This window comes from Fukomys damarensis, unplaced genomic scaffold, assembly GCF_012274545.1.
Source record: "Fukomys damarensis isolate Sample0158 unplaced genomic scaffold, DMR_v1.0_HiC HiC_scaffold_37, whole genome shotgun sequence".
Lineage (NCBI taxonomy): Eukaryota > Metazoa > Chordata > Mammalia > Rodentia > Bathyergidae > Fukomys > Fukomys damarensis.
Window position 1 is genome coordinate 32,794,615 of NW_022900949.1, and position 10,793 is coordinate 32,805,407.

The following is a 10,793-nucleotide window of genomic DNA, read 5'->3' on the forward strand; positions in this document are numbered from 1 at the left end:
CTGCACCCGGCCCTCCTTGCCTGGAGCCAGATGGTGGCCAAGTCGCCCAGCACAGCCACGCACCCTGCTCCATGCACATCCTCTAAATGCTGCACCTCTCTGAGCCTCCCTTTCCCACCCAGACAGTGGGCAGTGGCTGCTTCAGCCTACAGCATCTCATCCGCAGGTTCTGGAGTCTGTGTGACACAGAGCTCGGAGCAGTGCACATGCACAGCTCCCTCATTATCTGGCAGGCTCTGATCTCCTGCCTCCCTGCTCCAGCCAGTGCTGGTGTGGGGTCCCCAGAGACCACGGGGTTCTGATTCACAGGAGCCCGAAGCAGCACAGGAGCCAGAAGGCCCAAGGAGCAGTGCTCTGCCATAGGGGCACTAATGACTCTGGCCAGCCAATTATTTTTAATGAGTCCAAGTCTCCCGCAGGCGATACGGCCCAGGGAACACACTGCGGCCACCACCAGCAAGGAGAACTGTCAGAGATTTCTAGGACAGGGTTAGCACCCACTCCAGCCTCTTCCCGCTTTTGAAAGGAAAATTTAGATGAGTGTTGTTCATGGAAAAGCAGCACCAACTGCCGCAGGGAATAAGGAACTAGAAACAATCTTAATGCTGTAGCAAAAGCCCTGCTCCAGGCAGAGCTCCAGCATGAGCAGTGTGAGGCTCAAGCCTGGGCAGCGGTCAAGACAAGGGACCAGGGAACAGGCTGCCTTCCTCCCATTTGCTCAAATCTCCCCTCTCTGCCTTTTATTTATTAGTCCATGTTTGCAGTACATGATGATCATACTCCTTGTTGATACATGGACAGAATAGATCTTCATTCTTTTCCATCCTCTTCCCCTCCCTCCATCTCTTGATCCTCTTTCCTTTTGCAAAAGTTCTATCTCCCTATTTCTTATATATCTTTTGTTTCACTCTTTATTTATACTTCTGGTTTCTCATATAAGAGAAACCATGCCATGTTTAAGCCCATGTGTCTGATTTATTTTACTTAATATCATGGTCTCAAGGTGCACCCTTTGTCCTACAAATGACTCAAGTTTATCCTTTTTTATGGCAGAGTAGTGTTCCATTGTGTATAAATACCACATTTTCTTTATCCATCCATTTGCTGGTGGACAAATAGGCCACTTTCAAGATTTAGCTATTATGAGTTGTGCTGTTATAAACACGAGTGTGCATGAGTCACTGTAATATGATGTCTTTAACTCTTTCAGGAAGATTCCTAGAGGGAGAATAGCTGGGTTGAATGGGATTTCTGGTTTCAGTTTTTTGAAGTTTCTTTAGAAGGTGACCCAAAGGGTCAGGAAGGCTGAAAGGTGGTAGAGCCCACCACACTTCTCCCAGAGGCAGCAGGACTTCCACCTGCCTGGCAAGGAAATGGACAGCCACTCACCTCTGCTCAGTGCCTTCCCATGGCTCCATCCCTACTTGGAGGAGGCAGTGAGGGCATGTGCACAGTGCTGATTCTGCTGGGGAGTCAGACAGGGCTGGGGCGGGGGCATGTCTCCAAGTCAAAGTGCAGAGCCCAAGCAGGCCAGGTGGGAGGAGGGAAAGCAGCTCACCTCCTGGGAGTGTGGCTGGCCAGTCCTGGCTCCACTGAGGCCCCACTGTGGCTTTGAGGGCTATGGCTTTCAAAGGAAATACGGTCTCGTCAGGAGAAGATCCTGTGCGCTCAGGCAGAGCAGAGTGAGTTGCAACCTGCTGGCGTGATGGGTACAGGGGAGGAGGAAGCTGCAGCAGCCAGCTGAGGTAAGGTGGATCTGGTAAGTGCAGAGAGGCAAGAGGGAGAGGCCTTCAGAAATTCCCTGATCCCTGCTGCAAGCCAGCCTCTGCCCCTCACACAGGCATTCACAGCCCTTTTTCCCATCTCTTTCCCAGATCTTTGATCCCAGTGAAAGCCAGGGAGGTAGATAACCTGATGGGTAGGAAAGGGTCTGGAAGTTCATCACCCAAAGGGCTCCTGGCCACTCACTGACTCCTGATGCAGCCCCACAGTCTCACACCATTGGCCCCATCCCGGGCTGATTCCTGAACACAGACACAGGCTCACCTCTGTTCCTGGCCACAACCTCACTTCGAATCCAGTCCTACCCAAACATCTGGAAAGCATGCAGTGACCCTTGGCCCTAGCCCACACTGACCCTTCCCTTGCCCACACTTGGCAAACCCTGATAGCCAGCACTTCCCCAGCTGAACCACCCACTGGCCACTGCCTGAACTTGGCCTTGCTGTGGCCTAACATCCACAGCCAGCAGCCCTTCCTCTTGAGGGTTCGGAGCAATCTCAGGGGACACAGCTCAGTGCCAAAGCATTAGGTGACCTTGGCAGCAGCAGAACTCCTCTCTAGAGCTCAATTTGCTCAAATGCACAAACAAATCTCATGAATCCTAAAGACGCTTACAAGAAAACAGGTGCTAAGGCAGAGTGGATCAATTGAGATAATGCGTTTAAGATGCTCAGTGCAGTACCAAGTACATTGTAAGTGTTCAATAAATGTTGGTTATTAATGCTGCTATTAATAACCACATCTACTGAGCAGATGCAGGAGCAGACAGCGAAGACTATAGGAAGGCACTGCCTGTGGCAGGAGGAAGTTTTAATGAGGGGAAGCAACAGGGTTGATGTCTGGTGTCCAGGATGTGGGGTGTAGGGGGAGACACAGGGTACCCTAGGGTATAAGGACCGATGCTGCCTCCAAAGTACCCAAGCCAGCCCTCTTCTGGGGTGGAGATGATGCTCCCCTCCCTCAGTGTGACTGTCGCTTGCCATCACAGTGGCCCCAGCACAGATGAGGACAGCAGGAACTGCAGAAGGCAGGAATGTGTTCACATGTGGGTGGCTGCCCTGGGGACAGGGCATGGCTATGAGCCCAGCGCAGGAGGACAGAGAAAGACACATCCAATCTGTGATAACTTGTCAGCTAGGGAGGGAGTGGTTGAGGGGCAGAGAAGGACAGTGTATTTGGAAAGGGGCAGGAGAAGCTCTCCCTGCTATGCTCTGGCTCTGTGGGGAGTCAGTGATAGGCCTGTGGCTAACACCCAGGCCCTGCCTCAAGTTGCTCCATGGGGAAAGGTTGACACCATCCTAATTTTGCTGACTTGATATTTTGCTTCCACCCCGGGTCCCCTCCCCAAGGCCTCTGTTTGGGCTGCTGGAAAAAGAAAGCTAACTTCACTTACCTCTGAGTGTAGGAGGTGGCCAATGTTCATGGATATCCAGCTTGCCCTTTCATTTAGGGTCTTTATAGAGGTTCCATGATTGATTAAAACATTAGCCATAGGTGATTAAGTCAATCTCCAGCCTTCTCTTCTCAAACACCTAGGGATATAGAAAGTTCCAACCTACTAATCCCATAGGGCACACAATCACCCTCCATCCTGAGGCTGTTCACTTATAGCATAAACTCATCTATGTTTGAAAGGGTGTTGTTTTAAATAACAAAAACTCTTCTATCACTTCCATCACTCAGGAAACTCCCAGGGTCATAGAATTTCTGTGCCAGGAATGGGGGACAAAATCAAATATTATTTTACTGTATTAGCTCGGTGTCAGGAATGAGGGTGAATGAGGAATCAGATTGTTCCATCTTGTTGCCCCTTGGGGTTGTCTTAAGTGATCTGGAAGTCTGGGGACCAAATACTATATCATACACTGACTCACACAGGGAACACTTCAGGAAAAAAGACCAATAATATGTTTGTGTTGAAGAACACAAACACTGCTAGGCCAGAAGTGTTTGTGTGATGTCCAAGGAGATTCTTGAGTGGCTAGCTGGATTCATGGCTCTGAGACCTTTTGCAGAGGTAGGTGAAAGAAACTTGGGGACTTGTCACATTTATGGAAGGGGTCACATGAAGAGATCATCAGGAGATTGTACAGATGGCAAAGAGAATCCTATTTGTGCATCCTCTCTAAAGTCAAGTAGAAGACAAAAGTGCTCTAATTCCATATTACATGAAAGACCCTAGGCAGTAAAATAAAATAAGAAAAAACAATCTAGAGACAAATTAGTAGCAATATTAAGAGAGTTTAACTATATGAATATAAAATCCATATGTATAAGTCAGCTGCACTTTGCTTGGGCCCACAGGCCCCAGCCAAAGGCCTGCCTGGAAAAGAGCTGTGCACGCATGCAAACAACAGCCAGCGGCCTGCCCAGAGACCATCAGTAAGTTTGTGCAGAACCCAGCCAGAAGCCTACTCTGACACCAGCCACTCGGGTGCACAGCCCCCAGCCAAAGGCCCTCCCAGACAATAGCTATGCAGGTAGGCAGGCCCAAGCCAGAAGCATGCCCAGATACTATCCCAAGTGTGCACAGGCCCCAGCCAGAACCCTGCCTGGACAACAGGGCAGAGCAGGGATCCAGCAGGGAGCCAAGGAATTAGTGCAGTAGTGAGCAGCAGAGAGAAGGCCACTTTGAGGCTTGCTGGAATTGAAGCCCACCAGGTGAGCAAAAAGTTGCCTCGACAAGTTTCAGCAAGCTACATTTGTTGAAATGAGAAGACATGTAAACAAGTCTCAAAGCCAGAATTCCAGATCATCTAAGACAAACCCAAGGGACAACAAGATGGAACACTGATACTCAACCACCAGACTCCCTGAACTGGCAGTGAAAGAGGATCTGGAAAAAATGAAATCAGAAATAATTTCTCAGATAACAAGAGAGATTATGTCCATAGTGAAAGGCATTATTAATAGCTCTAGGGCAGACATACATTTAAAAAAAAAATAGAGGAGCTGAGGAACATGATGGAATCCCAGCCTAGGAAATAAATGGAATCCAGAAAACAGATGCAAGCAGATACCCAGGAGATTAAAAGCTCCACTGAAAGTTTATGCAGAAGAATGGGCCAATTTGAGGACAGAATATCAGTTATAGAAGAAAGAATTGCAATTAGTGACCAGGAAAAGAAAAATGTCTTTAAATTAGTAAGGGACCACAAGAAATCAATCCAGCAGCTGCTAGATAATGAAAAGAAGAATAACATAAGACTGATCAGAGTCACTGAAGAAACAGGAGAAAATATAAACAACATAAAAAAAAAAACGGTTCACAGAAGTAATTGTAGAAAACTTCCCAAGCAGGGAAAATAATTTGCCATACAAATAAGTGAGGCATATAGGACTCCAACTAGCAATGATTTTAAAAAATCTATATCTAGGCATATAATAGTTAAGATTCCAGAAATCCAACAGAAGAACAAAATCTTACAAGCAGATAGAGAGAAGAAATAAATCACATACAAAGGAAACCCATCAGAGTCACAGCAGACTTCTCAACACAAACCCATAAGTCAAGAACAACCTAGAGTGAAGTATTTCAGGTCCTAAACAAAAACAACCTCCAACCCAGATTGATGTACCCTGCAAAACTAACTTTCAAAATTGATGGAGAAATAAGATAATTTTAGGACAAAGAGCACCTGAGGAACTTCATGAATACCAAACCAGCACTCCAAAACAATTTAAAGAATATCTGAGGAAAAGACAATGAGGATCACAACCTCAGGAAGCCCAGCAGAGCAACTACATCAGGCAAGACAAGAAACTAAATGCAAAGGGTGAGACTCCAACAAAAAGAAAAGGTCTTGACAAGGATGAGTCAAGATACATCAGTTATAATCATCAATTTTTTTTTTTTTTTTTGTACCAGGGATCAAACTTGGGTCCTTGCACTTGCAAGCTAGGCAGCGGAACCACTGAGCTAAATCCCCAGCCTGTAACCATCAATGTTAATGGTCTCAATTCACCAATCAAAAGAAATAGACTGGCAGAATGGGTCAAGAAGCAAGATCCAACAATATGCTGCATACAAGAAACACACAATTCAAAAATAAATGCATAGACTAAAAGGTAAAGGATGGAAAACAATATTCCATGCAACAGGAACCTGAAAATAAGCAGGGGTAGCTATCCTCTTTACAGATCAAATTATTTCAAACCAAAACTAATGAAGAGGAGCAAAGAAGGACTCTACAATCTGGTAATGGGAACTATCCAAGAGGAAGAGATGACAATCATGTATATGCACCAAATACTAGCGCACCCAACTATAAAAAAACAAATACTAACAGACATAAAAAATCAAATAAGCACTAATACAATAGTAGTGGGGGGGGCCTCAATACCCCACTATCACAAATAAATAGATCAACTAGACAAAAAATAAACAACAAAATACTACAACTCAATAAAACTCCTGAACAAATGGACTTAAGAGATGCTTAGAGTGTTCTAACCCCAAAAATCAGAAATACATTCTTTTCAGCTGCACACAGTTTGTTGTCCAGAATAGACCATATACGTGCTCATAGAACAAATTTAGGTAAGTGCAAAGGAACTGAAGTCATCCCCTGTATATTATCAGACCATAGTGCAATGAAATTAGAGATCAACAGCAAAAGAAACTGCAAGAATTTCATAAACACATGGAAATTGAACAACACACTTCTGAATACCAATGGGTCACAAAGGAAATTAAAGAACAAATTGGACAGTTTTCCAATTAAATGGCAATGCCAATACAACATATTGGAATCTACGGGACACAATGAAAGCAGTCTTACAAGGGAAATTCATAGCAGTTAATACTCACTCATACCAGGAAAACAGAGTGAGCTCAAATAAACAGCCTAATGCTGAACCTCAAGCTTCTAGAAGAAGAAGAGCAGGACAAACCCAAAGCTCACACAAGGGAGGAAATTATAAAGATCAGAGCAGAAATCAATGCAGTGGAGACTAAGAGAATGATATAAAAAATCAATGAAGCAAAAAGTTGGTGCTTCAAAAGAATAAAGTCAACAAATCTTAGCCCTTAGCCAAACTTATCCAAAAAAAAAAAAAAAAAAAAAAAAAAAGAAAAAAAGAAAGGACCCAAATCCAGGCAATTAGGAATGCAAATGGTGAAATTACAACAGGCCCAGCAGAAATCCAGAGAATCATCAATACCTACTTTGAGAATCTATACACCAATAAGATGGAAAATGCAGAAGTAATGGACAGACTTCTAGATATATATGAATTACCAAAGGTGAATAAAGAAGACCTAAAAATTCTAAACAACCCAATATCAATGAACGAAATGGGAAATGTAATTAAAACTTAATTAAAAACTTACCAATGAAGTAAAGCCCAGGTCCTGATAGCTTCACTACTGAATTCTACAAGACATTTAGAGAAGAACTATTGCCACTGCTGTTTTAAATCTTCAATGAAATTGAAAAGGAAGCAATACTCCCAAATTCATTCCTGGAAGTAAGCATCACCATGATCCCAAAAGCAGAGAAAGACTCAACTGAAAAAAGAGAACTGTAGGCAAATCTCACAAATGAACGTAGATGCAAAAATCATCAGTCAAATACTGGCAAACAGAAGATCATCGAGAAGATCATACACCTTGACCAAGTGGCATTCACCCCAGGGATTCAGGGATGGTTCAACATACACAAATCAATAATGTAATGCACTATATCAATAGAGCCAAGAACCAATACCAGATGCAGAAAAAGTGTTTGACAAAATCCAACACCCATTCATGACAAAAACCCTACAGAAAATTGGAATAGACGGTCTCTATCTCAACCTGTTTAAAGCCATCTATGAAAAACCAACAGCTAATATCATACTAAAAGGTTAAAAATTGAAATCGTTCACAGTAAAATTGGAAACAAGGCAAGAATGTCCACTATCACCACTCCTGTTCAATATAGTTTTGGAAATATTAGCCACAGCAATTAGACAAGAGAAAGAAATTAAAGGAATAAAGATAGAAAATGAAGAAGTTTAATTGTCATTATTTGCAGATGACATGATACTCAATATAGAAGACCCCAAGAACTCCACCAAAAGTCTTCTAGACTTAATAAGTAAATTCAGAAGAGTAGCTGGATACAAAAAGCAATAGCTTTCCTGTATCCAAACAACAGACTAACTGAAAGAGGAACTGCAAAAACAACTCCCTTTATAATAGCATCCAAAAAATGAAATACCTAGGAATCAACCTAATGAAAGAAATCAAAGACCTCTACTATGAAAACTATAGCACTCTGAAAAAAGAGATAAAAAAGGATATCAGAAAATAAAAAGATATCCTTTGCTCTTGGGTAGGAAGAACCAATATAGTGAAAATGGCCATACTAGCAAAACTACTATATAGATTCAATGCAATCCCAATTGAAATTCCAACAGCATATTTTACAGACTTTGAGGAAACAATCCAAAAATTAATTTGGAACAAAAAGATACCTAAAATAGTAAAAGCTATTCTAGGCAACAAAAACAAGGCAAGGGATACCACAATCCCAACTTGAAACTATACTACAAAGCTGTTATGATAAAAACGGCATGATACTGGTAAAGAAACAGACCTGAGGAACAGTGGAACAGAATAGAAGATGCAGAAACAACTCCAGACACACTCAGCCACCTCATCTCTGACAAAGGAAACACCCTCACTGGAGAAAAGATAGCCTTTTTAATAAATGGTGCTTGAAAACTGGGTTTCAACTTGCCAAAGATTAAAACTAGACCTCTATCTCTCACCATACACTAAACTAAAGTTGAAATGGATTAAAGATCTAAATATTAAAACAGAAATGCTAAACCAGCTGGAAGAGAGATTAGGTAGAATTCTTGAAGATACTGGTGTAGGAAAAGATTTCATGAACAAAACCTCAGTCACACATGAACTAGCACAAAGAATCAACAAGTGGGATCTCTTCTTATCAAAAAGCTTCTGCACAGCAAGAGAAACCATCAACAGAGTGAAGAGACAATCCACAATGTGGGAAAAAAAATATTTACCAGCTGTTCCTCAGACAAAGGTCTACTATCTAAAATATATAAAGAACTTTAAAAAAATTAGACGTCCCAAATTTAAAGGCCCAATCTAAAAATGGTCATCTGAAATGGACATTTCTCAGACAAAGAAGTAGAAATAGCAAATAAACATACGAAAAAATGCTCCACATCACTGGTCATTCGAGAGATGCAGATGAAAACACCACTGAAATTCCACCTCACCCCACAAAGAATGGCTGCTATCAAGAAATCAACCAGGGCTGGGGATTTAGATCAGTGGTGCCACCACCTTCCTCACAAGCGCAGGGTCCCAAGTTTTATACCCAGTACAAAAAAAAAAAAAAGAAAGAAAGAACAAATGCGGGTGAGGCTGTGAGGAAAAAGGAACCCTTCTACATAACTGGTAGGAGCATAGACTGGTACAACCACTATGGAAATCAGTATGGAGATACCTCAAAAAACTAGGATTACAGGTTCCAGCTACTTCCCTACTGGGCATCTTTCCAAAAGAATCATACCACAGCAATATATGTGCACCCATGTTTATAGCAGCATAGTTTATAATAGCTAAAACTTGGAAATAGCCCAAGTGCCTATCATCTGGAGGCTGAATAAAGAAGATGTGTGTGTTTTCTTTAATAAAGTACTACTCGGGCATAAAAAATGGGAAACTAGAGACATTTATAGCTAAATGGATGTACATTGAGGCCATACTCTTAAGTGATATAAGTAGGACACACATGTAAATACCAAATAGTTCCTCTGGTGTGAGAAACTGAAAGTATAAATAAGGGTCAAAATGTATAATAGATAATTTGAATAGGAAGAAAAGGTCCAAAGGAGAAGGGGAAAGGAAAGAAGGGAAATGAATCAATATGAGAAAAAGAAGAAATGGAAACAAAGTCTTTCTAAATAGGGAGGGGTGGAATGGCTGAAGAGAGGGCAGGGGAATGGGGAAAAAATAAGAACCGAGATATGTTATATAAAGGTACAAATTCCCAATAATGTAGTATATTGTATACCTAAAATGTACCACTAAAATTAATGAATAAAAAAATAAGTCAGCTGCATTTCTATACAGCACCAAGAAACTCAAAAACATTGCTATCATTTATGTAGGTGTAAATACTACAAACACAAGTGGAAATAAACCTACCTAAAGTTATAAAGACCTAGCCAGGGGTGGTGGTACAGGACTTCAATCCCTGCACTCAGGAGGCTGAGGCAGGATGATCACTGTGAGTCTGTGGCCAGCTTGGTCTACATAATGAGTTCAAGGCCAGCCTGAACTGTATAGCAAGACCCTGTGTAAAAAAAAAGTCAAAATAAAATGAAGTTGTTGGGTGTGGTGGCTCATGCCTGTAATCCCAGCACTCGGGAGGCTGAGGCAGGAGGATCACTGTGAGTTCAAGACCAGCCTGGGCTACGTAGTGAGTTCCAGGTCAGTCTCAGCTACATAGTGAGATCCTGTCTCAACCCCCCCCAAAAAAATAAAATAAAATAAAGTTGTGAATGCCTGTGTATGGAGACTTATAAAATTTTCCTGAAGGATAGGAAAGAAGACTCAAGTAAAAAAAGAGGTATCCCATGTTTATAAATTAGAAGATTTAATATCATAATTTAATCTCCTCGAATTTGTATAATGATTAAACACCACCCCAGTCAAAACTCAATAGGATCTTTTTACTAAAATATACCATCATTAATGGAAACTTTTGGAAAGGAAAATAAACTCAATGGGATCTTTTGAAGAACTTAATAATTTGCCAATAAAATTAAAATGGAAGAAAAAAAAGACCAGAGGCATCTAAGGCAACTCTAAAGAAGAAAGGCAGGCTCATTCTGCTAGGTACAGATATTTATTTTAGAGCTTCCATAATGGATACTGTGTAGTATCAGTGAAAGAGTGAACAAATTGGAAGACCCATGCACACATGGGATATACACATGACACAGGCTGTCAAAGTGAATTACCAAACAGTAGGGACAGAAGTGAC